The sequence below is a fragment of the Nycticebus coucang genome, chromosome X (genome assembly GCF_027406575.1).
Source record: "Nycticebus coucang isolate mNycCou1 chromosome X, mNycCou1.pri, whole genome shotgun sequence".
NCBI classification, from domain to species: domain Eukaryota; kingdom Metazoa; phylum Chordata; class Mammalia; order Primates; family Lorisidae; genus Nycticebus; species Nycticebus coucang.
This window is the reverse complement of record NC_069804.1, coordinates 129315026-129332637: the sequence shown is the minus strand read 5'-3', so window position 1 is coordinate 129332637 and position 17612 is coordinate 129315026. Positions and strand designations below refer to the sequence as shown.

The 17612-nt window shown below is 41.5% G+C and overlaps 1 non-coding gene across 1 annotated transcript; it reads right to left on the bottom strand.

Moving 5' to 3' along the window:
* Positions 1-16628: 16628 nt before the first annotated feature.
* On the bottom strand, positions 16629-16735 carry LOC128578645 (U6 spliceosomal RNA). Its single transcript, XR_008377784.1, has one exon. It is a non-coding gene; the product is annotated as a U6 spliceosomal RNA (small nuclear RNA).
* Positions 16736-17612: the final 877 nt, after the last annotated feature.

Sequence of the window (17612 nt, the reverse complement as noted above, 5' to 3'; positions counted from 1 at the left end):
GAAGCCCCCTTGTGTCACTAATCAGTCACTACTCTCCATCTATGCCACCCCTAATACACAATGAATTTCGCAAATGTAATATTGAGCAAAGGGAGCTAGTTACCAAAGGTACTACCTGCCTTCCTGCCGAGATTACCACTATCGTGATTACTAATAGCATAGATGTTTTGCTCGTTTTTGTACTTTATAGAAAATGAATTATTCACTATGTATTCTTTTGCATCTGGTTCCTTTTGCTCAACATTATACTTGTAAAATTGACCCATATTGTTGCATGTAGTTGTAGATCATTCTCATTGTTGTAAAATATCCCTCAAGAGCCTCTTAAAAAGTATTCTGCAATTAGGGCGGCGCTTGTGGCTCAGTGAGTAGGGCACCGGTCCCATATACTGAGAGTGGTGGGTTTGAACCCTGCCCCGGCCAAACTGCAACAAAAAATAGCCGGGCGTTGTGGCGGGCGCCTGTAGTCCCAGCTACTCAGGAGGCTGAGGCAAGAGGATCGCCTAAGCCCAAGAGCTGGAGGTTGCTGTGAGCTGTGCCGCCACAGCACTCTACTGAGGGTGACAAAGTGAGACTCTGTCTCCAGAAAAAAAAAAATATTCTACAATTAAATTAAATTTTACTTTTTTTCTGTATAAAAGTAATGTTATGTACATGGTAGAAAAGTAAAACATAGCTCAGCACCCGTAGCTCAGCAGGTAGGGCTCCGGCCACATACACCAAGACTGGAGGGTTCGAGCCCAGCCTGGGCCTGCTAAACAACAATGACAACTGCAACCAAAAACTAGCTGGGCATTGCAGCGGGTGCCTGTAGTCCCAGCTATTTGAGAGGCTGAGGCAAGAGGATCGCTTGAACCCAAGAGTTTGAGGTTGCTGTGAGCTGTGAAGCCATAGCACTCCACTGAGGGTAACAAAGTGAGACTCTGTCTCAAAAAAAAAAAAATTAAAATTAAGATGGTGGTATATAGAATTGTGTATATAAGTTTCATTATCTTAATACTATAATGTAAACAAACGTCACTACGTTATCAAAACTCTTCATGGACGTCAATTTTTAATTTTTTCCTTATCCTTTTGATTTTTCTTTTTCTCATTTTCTTTTCTCCCCCCCACTTTTTTTTTACTATTAACAAACCCAGTGAACATACTTAACCACAAAATGTTTACTGTTCTTTGAATTTTTTCCTTTTAATAAAATTTCAGAAGTAGTAGTATTGGGTCAAAGCCCTTAGGAAAAGGAGACCTTTTTGGTTTGTGCCTAGAATGGAATGAGTGATAAGAGACTGGGAGCAGGAGTTGGCACACACAGAGCATTTAGTGTATGTATCTACACTGGGCAAGGTGCTTTCCCGGCATTTTCTTATTTAATTATCACAAAAACTGAGGTATATATAATCTGCATTTTGGAGAAAGAAAACTCAAGGCTCAGAGAGCTTAAATAACTCATCCAATGGCACACAAGAAGTAAAATGGCAGAACCAAGATGACCCGTGTCTGTCCAACTTACAAAAGCTTGTGATCTTTCAACTGTAGCACACCGCCACCTAGAGTGCAGTTTGAATGATGCAACTGAAATATACCCTCTTCTCCAATTATCTTCTCTGAAGTTCCTCATAAACTGTACTGTTATCTGGGCAGGGACAGGGTACATTTTTCTAGCCTTCACATAGAAGCAGGAATATCAGAGAGGCTTTGGTCCTCTAGCAAGGCCTAAGGAACAGAGGTTAAGCTCCAAGGGAGGGCGAACAGTGTTTGCCTGAGGAAAAGAAGAAAGTCTGTTTCTCACCTATGTTCCTACTTCTTGAATTTTCTTCAGAAAAATTTTCTTTTTTCTATTTCCCTTTTTTTCTTTTCTTTTTTTTTTTTTTGTTGCGGTTTGGCCGGGGCCGGGTTTGAACCCACCACCCTCGGTATGTGGGGCTGGTGCCCTTCCCACTGAGCCACAGGCACCATCCTTATTTCCCTTTTATGAATGGACCTGAGTGCTCTCTCCTTCTTGACCCATCCCTCTGACTTTTCTCCAACTTGAACTTTGTCATAACCAGCTGTGCGCTACTGAGGTCCTTCTCGGTCTCTCCTCTCTGCTAAAGCTCAAGCCTCACTCCTGGGTGTTTGGATGCCCTTCTAGTTCATTCCTAGCTCCTTTCTACTTCCCCTCTTCCTTCCTCCTTCTCATCTCCTGCCAAGTACATCTCCTTTATGTCTCCTCATCTCTTCTTGTTATCTGCTGCTGCTGCTGCTGCTACCACCCTCACACATGCACCTCCAGAATCTTAGTTGATCTCCCAGGTTATTTGCAGCCACTTGGGGAAGCAGAGAGTGGCATCTTGAGAGAATGGGTTGAGAGAGGAGAAAACGGGGAGCTTGGGGCTGCAAGAAGTCCAGCTTAGCTCAACCCAGTTGCTGCATGTTAGAGAAACATCAGGCAGTTGAAGAGCAGCGTGAGCACCCAAAGGCCTACCATGAAGGCAAATGCTGGTCTTTTGCACTCTGCCTTAGGGCTGAGGCCTGAGGGAAATGCCAGTGTCCTGTCTTGTTCTGAATTGTTCAACAAGTAAGGCCTTTCCTAGATAGCTGTACTCCCCTCTTCTCCAACCTGATACCAAACTAAAACTCCTCCTGCAACACCCTCACCCTGATGCTACAACAAACTTGGAAGACTAATGGCCGTGAAAATCCTATTCATTTCAAAAATGATGCAGGAATAATTGGAAATCCATACTCAGAAACAAACAAGTACTATATGCCAATTCTTATCTCATATCATATAAAAATTAACTCGAAATGTAGCCTGGACCTACATGTGGGTGCTAAAACTATCAAAGTCTTATAGGGAAATATAAGAATGCATCTTTATTACCTTGAGTTAAGGAAAGGTCTCTTAGATTTTATAATAAAAGCATACACAACAAAATAAAAGGTGGAAAAACTAGACTTCATCAAAATTTGTTTGGCACACCAATGAATTAGATAACCGAGATAAAATGAACAAATTGCTAGAAACACACAAATTACCAAAACCAACTCACAACAGAACATTTTAACAGACCTATAAGAAAAGTTTCCATCAGTAATAAAAATCCTCTTCCAAACAAAGAAAAATCCAGAATCAGATGGTGTCACTGGTGAAATCTTTAAAGAAGAATTAACACCAGTCCTTCTCAAACTCTTCCAAAAAACAGAAAAGGAGTTAACACTTCTAACTCATTTTATGAGGTCAGTTTTACCCTGATACCAAAGCCACTCGAGGCATCACAAGAAAAAAAAAAAAAAAAAACTCCAGACAAACATCCCCTGTGAATATAGATGTAAACATTCTCAACAAAATGCTAGCAAATTGAATCCAGTGGCATATTTAAAAGACTATATAAGCAAGTGGTATTTATCCCAGAAATGCAAGAGTGGTTTGGCATAAGAAAATTAGTCAATGTAATATATCACATTAGCAAAAGGGAGGAATAAAAGCACATGATCATGTCAATTAAGGCAGGAAAAAAACTGACAAAGTCCAACCACACTTTCTATTTTTTTTTTTTTTAATTTTTGGCCGGGGCTGGGTTTGAACCCACCACCTCCGGCATATGGGGCCTGCACTCTACTCCTTTGAGCCACAGGCACCGCCCCCAACCACCCTTTCTTGATAAAAAACTTTCCATACGGAGTAGAGGGAACTTTCTCAATAAGATAAAGGACATTGATGAAAAAGCTAACATCATATTCAGTGATGGAAGACTGAAAATATCCCCTTAAAATCAGGAACAAGACAAAGGATGCCTGCTTTCACCACTGCCATTCAACATTGTGCTAGAAGCTGTGGTCAGAGCAATTCAGTAAGAAAAAATAAATAAATAAATAAATAAATAAAAGCCATCCAAATTGGAAAGCAAAAAGTAAAACTATATTAGACAGCACAATCTTTTATATACAAAATCCAAAAGAATCCACAAAAATATCTACAAGAGCTATTTTTAAAAAATCAGTAAATTTACAGGGTAAATGATCTGCAAACATAAAACCAGTTATGTTTTCAAAATTTCCAGGGTAAATGATCTACAAATAGAAAATCAATCATGTTTTCATACACCAGCAACAAAAAAGTCCATAGAGGAAATTAAGAAAACAATCTCATTTATAATATCGTCCAAAAAAATAGGAATAAATATAACCAAGGAGATAGAAGACTTATACACTGAAAACTCTACAACATGGCTGGAATACATTGAAGAAGAGCCAATCAAATGGAAAGACATCCTGTTTTCAAGGATTGGAAGACTTAAGTGTATCCGTAAGGTGCCAATACTACTCAAAGCAATCTGCAGATTCAATACAATCCTTATCAAAACTCCAATGGCGGGCAGCACCTGTGGCTCAGTGGGTAGGGCGCCGACCCCATATACCAAGGGTGGCAGGTTCAAACCCGACCCTGGCCAAACTGCAGCAAAAAAATACCCAGGCGTTGTGGTGGGCACCTGTAGTCGCACCTACTCAGGAGGCTGAGACAAGAGAATCGCCTAAGCCCAGGAATTGGAGGTTGCTGTGAGCTGTGAGCTGTGTGACGCCACGGCACTCTACTGAGGCCGATAAAATAAGGGTATATGTGAATCCTAGTAAATGTGGAATGTAAAGGTCTTAGCAAAATAACTAAGAAAATGCTGCAAAAGCTATGTTAACTAATGTGATGAAAATGTGTCAAACGATCTATGAACCAAGTGTATGGTGCCCCACGATCATACTAATGTACACAGCTATGGTTTAATAAAAAAATAAAATAAAATAAAATAAAATAAAAATAAAAATAAATAAATAAATAAATAAAAATAAAATAAAATAAGACTCTGTCTCTACAAAAAAAAAAACTCCCTCTAAAAACTTCAATGGCCTTTTTATAGGAATGAAAACCAAATTCTAAAATTGATAAGGAATTGTAAGGGGGCCCAAATATCCAAAAAAATTTTGAAAAAGGACAAAATTAGATGACTCGCACCTCCATATTTATTCAGCCATCTAAAGGAATGAAGTACTAATACATGCCACAATGTGGAAGAACTTAAAAACATTATAGTAAGCGAAAGAAACCAGGTGTAAATAGTCATATATTGTATCATTCCATTTTTTTTGAAATGTTAGAATAAGTAATCTATAAAGACATAACATAGAATGATGGAAATGCAAATCAAAACCACAATGAGGGCCAAGCATGGTAGCTCATGGCTGTAAGCTTAGCACTGTGGGAGGCTGAGGCTGATGGATTGCTTGAACTCAGGAGTTCGAGACCAGCCTGAGCAAAAATGAGACACCATCCCCCCATCTCCACTAAAATAGGAAAAAAAAAATAGCCGGGCATTGTGGTGGGCACCTGTAGTTCCAGCTACTGGGGAAGCTGAGGCAAGAAAATTGCTCAAGCCCAAGTGTTTGAGGTTGTTGTGAGCTGTGATGCCACGGCACTCTACCCAGGGTGACAGCTTGAGACTCTATCTCAAAATACACACACACACACACACATACATGAGATACCACTTCATGCCACCAGGATGGCTACAATCAAACAAACAAATAAAAACAGAAAATGACAAGTATTGACAAGGAGGTGGAGAAATTTAAGCCTTCATAATTGCTGGTGGAAATGTAAAGTGATTCAGTCTTTTTCAAAAACACAGGCTGTCCCAAAGTTTGCCCCTAAGTCACCACACATAAGGAAAATGGGAAATTGTAGCTAAATAGATATTTATTTACAAAACATTCATTACAAAATTTTACAAAAGGTGGCCAATATGTAGAGAATATTTTGGGGTTTTGTTTGTTTGTTTTTGAGACAGAGCCTCAAGCTGTCACCCTGGGTAGAGTGCTGTGGCATCACAGCTCACAGCAACCTCCAACTCCTGGGCTCAAGCGATTCTCCTGCCTCCACCTTCCAAGTAGCTGGGACCACAGGCGCCCGCCACAATGCCCGGCTATTTTTTGGTGCAGCCGTCATTGTTGTTTTGGCAGGGCCCAGGATTTGAACCTGCCAGCTCAGGTGTATGTGGCTGGCGCCTTAGCCGCTTGAGCCACAGGCGCCAAGCCTGTAGAGAATATTTTGTAAAATTTTTATAATGAATATTTTGTAAATAAAGGTCCATTTACCTACTCCTAGGTATACACCCAAGAGATAAAAACATATATTCTTAAAAAAAACAGAGGCTCAGAGCCTGTAGCTCAAGCAGCTAAGGCGCCAGCCACATACACCAGAGCTGAAGGGTTTGAATCCAGCCCGGGCCCGCCAAACAACAATGACAACTACAACCAAAAATTAGCCAGATGTTGTGGCGGGCCCCTGTAGTCCCAGCTACTTGGGAGGCTGAGGCAAGAGAATGGCTTAAGCCCAGGAGTTGGAGGTTGCTGTGAGCTGTGATGCCAATACCCAGAGTGACAGCTTGAGACTCTGTCTAAAAAAAAAAAAAAGGAACAGCAGAGGGCATCATTGTATAAAAGATAGATTTGGGCTCAAGCCATCCTCTAGCCTCAGCCTTTAGAGTAGCTGGCAAGTGCTTGAGCTTAGGAATTTGAGATCAGCCTGAGCAAGAGTGAAACCCCCTCTTTACTAAAAATAGAAAAACTGGGCAGCAATTGTGGCTCAAAGGAGTAAGGCGCCAGCCCCATACACTGGAGGTGGCGGGTTCAAACCCAGCCCCAGACAAAAACTGCAAAATAAGTAAATAAATAAATAAATAAAATAATAAAAATAGAAAATCTAGCTGGCATTGTGGTGGACACCTGTAGTCCCAGCTACCCAGGAGGCTGAGGCAAGAGGATCGCATTGAACCCAAGAGTTTGAGGCTGCTGTGAGCTATGATGCCACAGCACTCTATCCAGGGTGACAGAGTGAGACTCAAAAAAATAATAAAACTAACTGATAATAAAAATAAAAAACTAAAAATGATAAAGGGTTAAATCAGGGCACTCCAAGGTAGAATTTATGAGACTACATGAAATATACTCAGTGGATAAAGGAGAGAACAGAGTTAAAACTGACTTGGGTGACCAGGTAGATGCCCCTGATAGCTCTTTTAAAGAGTATAATTAATTTGGTAGGGAAAGCAAGTGATGGGGAAAATTAATAAAGTCTATTGGGACGTTGAAGTCAAACTGAATAGTATTTTTTTTTTTTTTGCAGTTTTTGCCCAGGGCTAGGTTTGAACCCGCCGACATATGGGGCCAGTGCCCTACTCCTGTGAGCCACAGGCGCTGCCCAAACTGAATAGTATTTTTATACTTCTATATTGTCATTCTAATTATAAATCCCTGAACTGGGAGTTAAGAAGCCTGATTTCTGGTCCTCATTTGATGGATTCTAGGCACTTCACCATGATGTCTGTGCTTTGCTCTCTCATCTTTAAAAAGAGACTTTGTGATCGCTGAGTATCATTTGTACTCTAATAGTCTTGGATAGAATGATACAGACCGAGTCTTCTGTTTAGTCTGAAGTAGAGCTACAAGAGACCAGCAGAGGGCATCATTATATAAAAGGTTGATCCGGGATTTTAAAAAAGAGTCCGAAGAATGGACCTGCATAGTCAGGCTATAATGGATCTTTAAGAAACAACCTTATCCTTCTATAATAGTTTATAAAATTAACCCAAAAAAATTACATGTGGGTTTTAAAATACATAATTTGGATTTGTCCTCACCATAATTAAGTGATCTGGACAGGAGCTAGATTGTCCCGCTTGATGGATGAATAAACAAGCTCTGAGAGGCTGGCAGTTTTCCATATTCCCTGCAAGATGTTCTCTTGAAGATTATCTGAGAAGAGCATTTTCATAGCTGCCACTATAGGAGAAACAAACGACAAATACATAGACAATTAAACATAGAATATAATGTTAGCTAGCAATACCTGCTACAAAGGAAATATAAATGAGGTTAAAGCCATAAAAAGGGACCTTTTGTTTGAAAGGGGATGAGCACTCTCATTTTAGATACTATGGTCCTGGATGGCCTTTCTGAGGAGGCGACATTAGAGCAGAGGCCTGATTAAGGAAGGAAGCAAACCATGAGAAAGTTTGAGAAAAGAGAATTCCAGATGGATGGAGGAGTTAGTGAAAAGGTCCTGAGGCAGGAATGAGTTTGGTGGTTTGGAAGAATAGAAAGGAGATCAACATTCACAGAACAGAGTGAGTCATGGGGGGGTCAAGTGGTGGGAGATGGTTAGAAACTATGGCCTGGTAGGCTGTAGTAAGCAGCATGGATTCAATTCTGTGATGCGAAGTCATTGAAAGGTTTTGAACAGGAAAGTGACAAGATCTATGTTTTTATTTATTTATTTACTTTTGAGACAAAGTCTCACTGTGTCACCCTTGGTAGAGTGCTGTGGTGTCAACAGCTCACAGCAACCTCCAACTCTTGGTTTTAAGCGAGTCTCTTGCCTCAGCCTCCCAAGTAGCTGGGACTACAGGCGCCCGCCACAACACCCAGCTATCCTTTTGTTGCAGTTGTCATTGTTGTTTAGCAAGCCTGGGCTAGGTTTGAACCTGCCAGCCTGGGTGTATGTGGCCGGCGCCACCCAAGATCTATGCTTTTAAATCATCATTCTGCTTTGTGGAGAATTGACTGAGTGGATGACCAGTTAGAAAGGATTTCCCTTCTAGGGAGACCAGTTAGGAGGCTACTGTGGTAAACTTGGCAAGAAGCGGTGTTAGCATGACTAAGATGAGAGTGGTGGAAGTGGAAAGAGGTAATTAGATTTTTGATATGTTTCCAAGATAACGCTGTCAGACCTTGATAAAGGATCAGATGAAGAGTAGTAGGTAAAGAGAGGTACCAATGATGATTCCTATATTTGGGGGCTTAAAAGCACTTGGCAAAATGAGAAGAACGGAGGTAGGAGTTTGGGGGTGGTGATATAGACACCAAAGCTTGTGGTATATCTCCCTGAATATACTAAAAACTATTGAATCATATATCATAAATGGGTGAATTATATAATATATGAATTATACCTCAATAAAGCTATTGCCAAAATAGAGCGTATGTTAGACCTAACAAATGTTTTTTAGCCATCTAGTAAGCAATTGGATATATGAGTCTTAAAGTTCAAGGAAGAGGGGCGGCACCTGTGGCTCAGTCGGTAAGGCGCCGGCCCCATATACCGAGGATGGCGGGTTCAAACCCAGCCCCGGCCAAACTGCAACCAAAATATAGCCGGACGTTGTGGCAGGAGCCTATAGTCCCAGCTGCTCGGGAGGCTGAGGCAAGAGAATCGCTTAAGCCCAGGAGTTGGAGGTTGCTGTGAGCTGTGTGAGGCCACAGCACTCTACCGGGGGCCGTAAAGTGAGACTCTGTCTCTACAAAAAAAAAAATTCAAGGAAGAGGTTAAAGCTGGAAACATGAATTTGGAAATCATCAGCATATTAATGGCATTTATTTTTGGCGATCTATTGCTGTGTTAAGAGATATCTCCAAACTTAGTAGCTTAAAGCAACATGAATTACTATTGTTCATGATTCTGTGGGTTTCTCATGACTCATGTAGCTGCAATTACCTGGGACTTTGAGGCTAGCTGTCATCTGGGTCTCCTTCACGTAGCCTCTCTCTCTCTCCACTCTTTTACTTATGTAGCACAAGCTTCATACATGGAAGCAGGCTTCCAAGAAAAGAGAAGTTGCTGGGCCTCTTAAAGCGTATGTTGGAATTGGCATGCTCCAATTTTACCGCATTTTACCACATTGTATGAGTAAAAGAAGTTAGAAGGCCAGCCCAGAGTCAAGGGAGAGGAGAAATGGACTCCACCTCCTGACCAGAGCCATAGTGTACAATACAACAATGGGAAGAATTGTTGGCGGCCATCTTGGTAGATAATACATTGCAATATTTAAAATCATGAGATTGGATGAGATCACTAAGGGAGTGAGTATAGAGTGACCTGAGATCCGAGAATTACAGTCTGGGACAATCCAGTGATAAAGAGGAACAAGCAAAGAAGGCTGAGAAGTGGTCGTCTATGAAGTGTAGAAAAACGGGCGGCGCCTGTGGCTCAGTGAGTAGGGTGCCAGTCCCATATGCCGGAGGTGGCGGGTTCAAACCCAGCCCCGGCCAAAAACCACAAAAAAAAAAAAAAAAAAAAAGAAGTGTAGAAAAACCAGGAAATAGACCTATGTTCAAACCCTGACTCTCCACTTGCTAGCTGACCCTAGGTAAATTTCTTAACCTCGGTAAGCCTCACTTTCTTCATTCACAAAGTGAAGATAATGATACCTACCTTTCTATCCCTTTTCTTAATCACGAGGCAGAGAAAGAATGAATAAATAAATGAAAATACAATAAAATTGCCCTTTGTATTTCACACAAGGAGGCCACTGGTGACTTCAGAAAATGGAGTGTCGGGAGCGGAGATAAAATGGCTGAGAAATGAATAGAGGCTTCTTTCGGGAAGTTTGTCTGCAAAGGAAAGGAAAGGGAGGCGCTAAAGTGGAACCAAACACCAACTGTGAAGTTTTTTAAGAATACGGTCAACATTTGACCATGTTTAAAATGCTGATAAGAAGGAGCTTGCAGAGAAGGAGTGGCTGAGATCACAAAAGAGAGAAAAGAGGAGAGATGGAATATGGTTCTCAGGGTCTGAAGAAGATAAGATCTATATACCCGTGAGATGATCAAGTGCGGCCAACCCAGAGGATTCCTCTCCCGTCGCATCAGGATGGAAAGCAACAAAGGAGCAGCTACAGATAAACGGGGCAGCATCTGTTTTCTTAGTGGCTAAGGGAAAAGATGGTCTAGGATGGAGGATTGTGGTGAGGCAGAGACTTAACAAAGTTTGAAAGGCCGTGGTGAACAAAAGAGACTGCTGAGGAGATGGGATCATTCAAAACGTGGTCCCATGTTGAGGATTCAGTTGAATTTGAAGAGCATATGGTGGATGCTTAGCTAACTTTTTTTTGTTTTTTGTTTTTTAATTCTTTTTTTAGTGTTGGGGAATCAATGAGGCTACAAAGAACCAGGTTACGTTGCTTGCTTTTGTTAGGTAAAATCCCTCTTATAATTGTGCCCTGCCCCCAAGAGGCGTGTCACACACTGTGACCCCCCACCCCCCTCCTTCCTTCCCTCTCTCCACTCCCCCATTCCCTACCCCCCACCATGGGGATGCTTAGCTAATGTTAATGCTGCCTTTTAGAAATACTGAGAATGAGAAACCACGTAGGAGGTCTGGGCTGAGCTTAAATTCTTGGGAGAAAAAACAAAGTGACCTAGAAATGTCTAGAAACTGATGAAGAGGGAATTGAAAATTTCTGAGTACCTATCACTTCCCAGGGCCACAGGATACCCATGTGCATTTTCTCATTTGAAACCTCACAACTTTGAAAGACAGGTAGAATTATCCTTGTTTACAAATGAAAACCGTGTAGGCTCAGAGAGGTTAAGGCACTTGCCTGAGCCTAGTTTTCTTGTATTTCCTTGGGACTGTGACTGAATGTTGATGGGGCAAAGTGCACATTGGGGCATGATTAGCTTTATGACATTATTTTGAGTCTCCACACGTACTGCATGTTTGGTGTTCCTTTGGGAAATAAATAACAGAAAAAGCCAATCCGGAGGCTTCTCTCTGCCTGGATGAGGGAAATGCCCTCATTTATAATTCTGTCTTTCAAGATGCCAGTATTGCCCCTCAGAGACTCCATGTAAGCTTGCTTCCATTATTTCTTCTTCTAGAAGATCTGCTGCTTCTTTTTTGCCAGCCCTAGTCCAGGCCCTATCTTTTCAAATCTCATTTAATGGTACCTCCAATTCCCTTTATGCAATTGTCTCTCTTAAACCTCTCTTTAAAGGGGTCAGAATAAAATTCCTTACTGATATATCTTTCTAGCTGGCTAATGATATCACTGTTTCCTTCCTTGCCAGCTTTGTGACATAATTACAAATGGAATCTCTCACATCTTAGGGATAGAGAAACCAAGACACAGTGTCAGCCATGACCAGATTTATAGGATGTTTGCTCATACTAAGTCTCAGGAATGCATGATCAAGCAACTGAAAATCCTGAGTTAACTTCTGCTGAAACACCCCTTCATCTTTAGTGTGTGTGTGGGGGGAGGGGATGATAGTCCAAATGCAAGTTAGCACCTGTTTTGCACTGCAGTAACCAATTAGCATGGACAGCGGCTTAATCCTGGAGCAGATTTCCTGAAGCTTCTTCTTAAGCCGGGTCTTAACTCTTTCATTGCTGGATCATAAGAAGTAAACAGCGGAGTAGGAGGGGATGGGTCAGCCAGGGGGTTAAGTGGGAATCTTGAAGCACTAGCTACTTACCAACCAGTATGAAAGGATTTCAAGACTTTAACTGGAACAGATTCATTGGGACAGATCTGCTGAACGTAAGCCCTGTCTCAGTGGCTGTAAATGATCAGAAATGCTGCCTAGGGGTGTTTATGGTAAGAAGGCAAGAAGATTGATGCTTTCATCCTAAAAACTCAAAGACATGAAAAAAATTTAAAGATAGTGTTTTCCCTGGACATTAGTGATGACACAGCGTTTTGCTTAGGACTATTCATTGTTACCTTATTTTGCTTCGGACTATACATCGTTACCTTATATCCATTCTCCCTTTCTTCCAAAGTAAAACAATTGTTAGCTGGGCACATGGCCACTAAGCAAACAGTACATTCCCCAGGTTTCCTTGCAGCCATCTATGGTCACGTGATTAAACTATTACCAATGGGATAAATGCAGCTGGAAGAGATATGGAACTCCTTTTTTTCTTCACAGTTGTAATTGTGCCTGTTAGATGAGAGCTTACCATACCCTCTCTCTTCCTTCCTCTTTCCCTCTCCACTTTCAATTAATTGTATTTCCCCCCTTATAAGCCTGTAATTGTTCATCTACTAGTTTCAAACTATAATTGAGTACATGTTTCCATTCTTGATGTACTTTGCTAAGGAGAATGTTCTTCAGCTCTATCCAGGTAAATACAAAAGATACAAAGTCTCTATTTCTTTTTATGGTATACGTATGCCACAGTTTATTAATCCATTCATGAGTTGATGGGTACGTGGGTTGTTTCCACATCTTTGTGATTGTGAATTGAGCTGCAATAAACATTCAAGTGCAAATGTCCCTATGATAAATTGATTTTTTATTCTTCTGGGATTGCATGATCAAATGGAAGGTCTACTTTTAGTTCTTTGGAGATTCTCCATACTTCTTTCCAAAAAGGCTGCATTCGTTTGCAATCTCACCAGCAGTGTAAAAGTGTTCCCTTTTCTCTGTACCCACACCAGCATCTGTATCTTTGGGACTTCGTGATGTGGGCTATTCTCACTGGTGTTAGGTGGTATCTCAGAGTGGTTTTGATTTGCATTTCTCTGATGATTAGGGACAATGAGCATTTTTAAAATGTGTTTGTTGGCCATTCATCTGTCTTCTTCAGAATGGCTCTTGTTTGTTCTCTTCTTGTTGATTAGTTTGAGCTCTCTATAGATTCTAGTTATAATCCCTTTGTCAGATTAGTAGCATGCAAATACCTTCTCCCACTCTGAAGGATGTCTGTTTGTTTTAGTTGATATACCCTTAGGTGTGCAGAAGACTTTTAGCTTGATAATGTCCCATTTATTTATTTGTATTGTTGCTGCAATTGTCAATGGGGTCTTCTTCATGAAATCTTTCCAAGGCTGATATCCTTAAGAGTTTTTACCAAATTTTATTCTAGAGTTTTTATCATTTTGTGTCTTAAATTTAAATCTTTTATCCAGTGTGAGTTAATTTTTGTAAGTGGTGAGAGATGAAGGTCCAGTTTCAGTCTTTTACATGTAGCTGGCCAGTTGTCCTAGCACCATTTATTAAGTAGGGATTATTTTTTCCCAGGGTATACTTTTGTTTGTATACTTTCCCCAGGGTATACTTATTGAAGATCAAATGGTGATACGAAGCTAGTTTCATTTCTAGGCTCTCTATTCTATTCCATAGTTCTATGTCTCAATTTTTATGCCAATACTGTGCTGTTTTAATCACTATAGACTTATAGTATAACATGAAGCCTGGTAACATGATGCCTTCAGATTTGTCTCAGGACAAAAAATCATTGTACACAAATCAGTACCCTCTGTATATGCCAACAACAGCCAAGCTGAGAATCAAATCAAAGACACAATCCCCTTCACAGTAGCATCAAAGAAAATTAAATACCTGGGAATATACCAAACAAAGGATGTGAAGGATCTCTGCAGAGAGAACTATGAAACTTGAGAAAAGAAATAGCAGAAAATATTAACAAATGGAAGAACATACCATGCCCTTGGCTGGGAAGAATCAGCATTGTTGAAATGTCCATACTACTCAAAGTGATCTACAGATTTAATGCAGTCCCCATTAAAACACCAATATCATACTTTGAAGAACTTCAAAAAATAGTTATTTGTTTCATATGGAACCAGAAAAAAAAGCCAAATAGCCAACGTAACACTGGTCAAACTCTTAAGGGAGGAGGGCATTTCCTCCTTCTCCTGTTTCCACCACCACACTGCTTGGTTCTTTGATATCATGGACAAGTGAAATGCTATAAGATTGGTTGAACCATGGGATAGAAGTCTGGATCTCTGGACAACCTCACACAGCAGAACTATGCAGCCATGTAGCCCTAGACTATCTACCTCCAGACTATAAGAAAGAAATTAACTTCTATTTGTATAACCCATGGTCAATTTGAGTCTCTGCTACAAATAGCCAAAACTACATCCATGCATAGGAAGGTTTTGTGGGTTTATGCCTTTGCTACCCTTTTTTTTTTTTTTTTGAGACAGAGTCTCACTATGTCACCCTGGGTAGAGTGCTGTGGCATTACAGCTCACAGCAACCTCCAACTCTTGGGCTTAAGCAATTCTCTTCCCTCAGCCTCCCAAGTAGCTGGGACTACAGGCATCTGCCACAACACCCAGCTATTTTTTTGTTGCAGTTGTCATTGTTGTTTAGCTGCCCCTGGCTGGGTTCAAACCCACCAGCCTCAGTGTATGTGGCCAGCACCCTAACCACTGAGCTGCAGGCGCTGCCCTCTTTGCTACTCTTCTGTTGTTGTTGTTTTCTTTTTTGAGACAAAGACTCACTCTGTCACCCTGGGTAGAGCGCATCACAGCTCACAGCAACCTCAAACTTTTAGTCTCAAGTGATCCTCTCACCTCAGACTCCCAAGCAGCTGGGACTGCAGGCACCCACCACAACACCCGGCTAGTTTTTCTATTTTTAGTAGAGACGGGGGTCTCTCTCTTGCTCAGGCTGTTCTCCAAGTCCTGAGCTCCAGCAAACCACCTGCCTCAGCTTCCCAGAGTGCTAGGCTTATAGGTGTGCTCTACTGCGCCCAACCTTTGCTACTCTTTCAATTCACCTAAGTCATGTATACGTACAGTTGACCCGTGAACAACACAGGTTTGAACTGCATAGGTGCACTTATACACAGATTTTTTACTAGATTGTGCCTGCCTTTCCTGCCTCCCCTTCCACCTCCTCCCCCTCTGCCACTTCCGCCGCCCCTGAGACAGCAAGAACCACCCCTCCCCCTACTCCTTAGCCTGCTCATTGTGAAAACCATGAGGGTGAAAACCTCCATGATGATCTGCTTCCACTTACTGAATAATTATACATTTTTCTTCCTTATAATTTTCTTTTTTTTTTTTTTTTTGTGGTTTTTGGCCGGGGCTGGGTTTGAACCCGCCACCTCCGGCATATGGGACCGGCGCCCTACTCACTGAGCCACAGGCGCCGCCCCCTTATAATTTTCTTAATAACATTTTCTTTTCCCCAGCTTATTATAAAAATACCATATATAAGACATATAACAGGGTGGCGCCTGTGGCTCAAAGGAGTGGGGCGCTGGCCCCATGTACCAGAGGTGGCGGGTTCAAACCCGGCTCCAGGCAAAAAAAAAGACATATAACAGAAAATATTTTAAAATCTATTATTTACGTTCCTGGTAAGGCTTCCAGTCAACAGTATGCTATTATGCTATTAGTTGTTGAGTTTGGGGCTAGTCAAAAGTTATACATAGATTTTTGGCAGTGCAGGGAGTTGGTGCCCATAATCCTGGTGTTGTTCAAGAGTCAACTGCGTATATATATTTTTTTTTCTTTTTTTTTTGTAGAGACAGAGTCTCACTGTACCGCCCTTGGTAGAGTGCCGTGGCGTCACACGGCTCACAGCAACCTCTAACTCTTGGGCTTATGCGATTCTCTTGCCTCAGCCTCCCGAGCAGCTGGGACTACAGGCGCCCGCCACAACACCCGGCTATTTTTTGGTTGCAGTTTGGCCGGGGCTGGGTTTGAACCCGCCACCCTCGGCATATGGGGCCGGCGCCCTACTCACTGAGCCACAGGCGCCGCCCTATATTTTTTAATTACCAAGGTGAGGACAAGTAAGGCTAGAAAGCACAGTTACTGAGGTCTGATATTTACACAAGGTCCATTGTGCCTCCTATTGAGTGATGGTAAGGAGACCAATTCCTTTTCCACTTAATATCATTCCCAAGGTAAATTTTAGGTACTCTTAGAGATGGTATTAACCACTTAGATGACCCCAGCTACCACTTTTTTTTTTTTTTTTTTTTTGAGACAGAGTTTCACTTGGTCACCCTCCATAAAGTGCCATGGCATCTTTTTTTTTTTTTTTTTTTTTTAAATATGGAACGCTTCACGAATTTGCGTGTCATCCTTGCGCAGGGGCCATGCTAATCTTCTCTGTATCGTTCCAATTTTAGTATATGTGCTGCCCAAGCGAGCACGGCCATGGCATCTTAACTCACAGAAACCTCGAACTCTTGGGCGCAAGCAATTCTCTTGCCTCAGGCTCCCGAGTAACTGGGACTACAGGTACTACAGGCACCCCCCACAACATCTAGCTTTTTTTAGAGATGGGGGAGGGGGAGAGGGTCTTGCTCTTTCTCAGGCTGGTCTCGAACCTGTGAGCTCAGGGAATCCACTTGTCTCTGCTTCCTAGAGTGCTAGGATTTGACCTTACTTTCTATAGTCTTTAGTTCAAGCAGGGATAGATTCACATTCCTCTTGAGGCTTAATTTTCCCATGAGAAGAAGGTGACATGACACAACGCATGGAACAATGGGAGAGGAAAGAACCAACTGTTTAGCCAGCCGGGCTAACTCAGCCAGCTGGGCCATTGCCCTGGGAATTCCCATTGCCCTGGGAATCACTAGGGTTAAGAGATACAATGCTAGAAAATAGACAGTAAAATAATTTCAAAGTAAAAAAAAAGAAAGAAAGAAAACAAGTGGAATGGAATATCTGTTTGCCCGTACTGGGCAGTAGGGTTAGTGATTCTGAACATTAAATAATAACCTCAACTTATCAGACTTAATGCTTACTTTGCTGCAGAGAAGCTGCCTGCTTCCTAACTTCAAAGAACTAAGAAAAAAATGAGACTACACAACACCATAGAACAATACTTGTGCTCTCTCACTGTAGAACTTAAGCTACAGTTCCAGAGCTGTTTCTCAAGAATTTATTTTGTAAGCTTCCAGCCAAAATGATGATGTTATAAGGCAAATTGACAGCAATACAGGGCAAGAACTTAGCCCCCAAGTAGCCACCACAAACATTTTCCAATTCCCTTAGTAGTTACTAAGAATTTGTTTATGTGTGCTC